Source organism: Lycium ferocissimum, chromosome 4, assembly GCF_029784015.1.
Source record: "Lycium ferocissimum isolate CSIRO_LF1 chromosome 4, AGI_CSIRO_Lferr_CH_V1, whole genome shotgun sequence".
Lineage (NCBI taxonomy): Eukaryota > Viridiplantae > Streptophyta > Magnoliopsida > Solanales > Solanaceae > Lycium > Lycium ferocissimum.
Genome location: NC_081345.1, coordinates 49,822,337 through 49,823,723, shown reverse-complemented (window position 1 = coordinate 49,823,723; position 1,387 = coordinate 49,822,337).

Genomic DNA, 1,387 nt, shown 5'->3' with positions numbered 1-1,387 from the left:
TCCGAAGACAACCGGGGGGCATCATTCGGCTACACAAAATTTCACATGCATAAGCCGACTGCACACTATAACTTTACTCTCTACTTTATCATTCACTTTACCTACTTTAACCACTTTACTCTGAATTTTGCAGGAATCAACATTAAGACTCCGAAGACAACCACAGGGATCATCATTAAGAATTATCATCAAGGCTCCGAAGACAACCGAAGACATCATCCACTTTACAACTTTACCCCGGAGTTTACGAAGAGCTTCATCAAGTCCCCGAAGACAACCGGAGACATCACATGGCCACACGGCCTCATCTGCATAAGTCGAACGGCTACACTTTTACTTTACTCTCTACTTTACTACTTTACTTTACCATTCACTTTATCTACTTTAACGATTTTACTTTAAATTCCGCAGATATCATTTGTCATCGAGTCCCGAAGACAAACAGCCGGCCGTATTATCATTAAAGTCTTCAAATACAACCGGAGATAGTCGCATAAACATCGCGCATTCATTCAAGTCCCCGAAGACAACCGCAGATGACATTTGGGCCACACCGTTTCATTATAAGCCACACGGCTTCATCCTCATTCTCACACTCATATTTACTATCATATCACACTCTTTATAATTTTATACTTTCCACTTCATTACTAATTTTGACATGAATTTCAGTCTTTAGCGTAAAGTACACCCATAGAGACATAGCACAACGTGGAACTTTATCTTACGTTATGAACTGGGGCAAATTTGCTGAAGAGGAATATCAAACTCACAAGCAAGGGTCACGGATCTACTCTCGAACTCAACTCCGCCTATGTCCACAAACACGTGCTACATAGGTTAATTTTTCTTTCATATCCACCGCTAAAACTCTACTCAAGCAACTCCTTTCACAATCTTGTGTCCTTTCCTATATCCCAGTCTCACCATAATTCAACACTGGGGCAAAAAGCGTAGCGTCAGTATCGACCCGCTTCTTTCGAACCACATACAACTTGATTCTCCCAAAGCCCGAGATATGTAGACAACTCAAAACCATGGTTCGGCCATAATTCTTTTCATCCCATAATATTTTCCATCATTTCTCCAAAACCGTATTTCTCAAGTCCTTCCAAGTCATATTTGTTGGTCGGAACAAAATCGGCTTCTACGTCAACTTCTTCGCCCGAAAACTCTTACATCATCTCCGGTCGAAGAGGGGCATCTGTTGACACCCAATTTTGTCCCTCCTTTATTCTAATTTATTTCTTCGGGCTTTTAAATTTATTAACAAGCTAAGTATTTTATTTTCACTACTATTCCTACTATTATTGATATCGTCACTTTCATCTTCACTATTCTACTATCAAAATTACTGTTATCACAAATTTCAAAAGGGTTCGTCGTC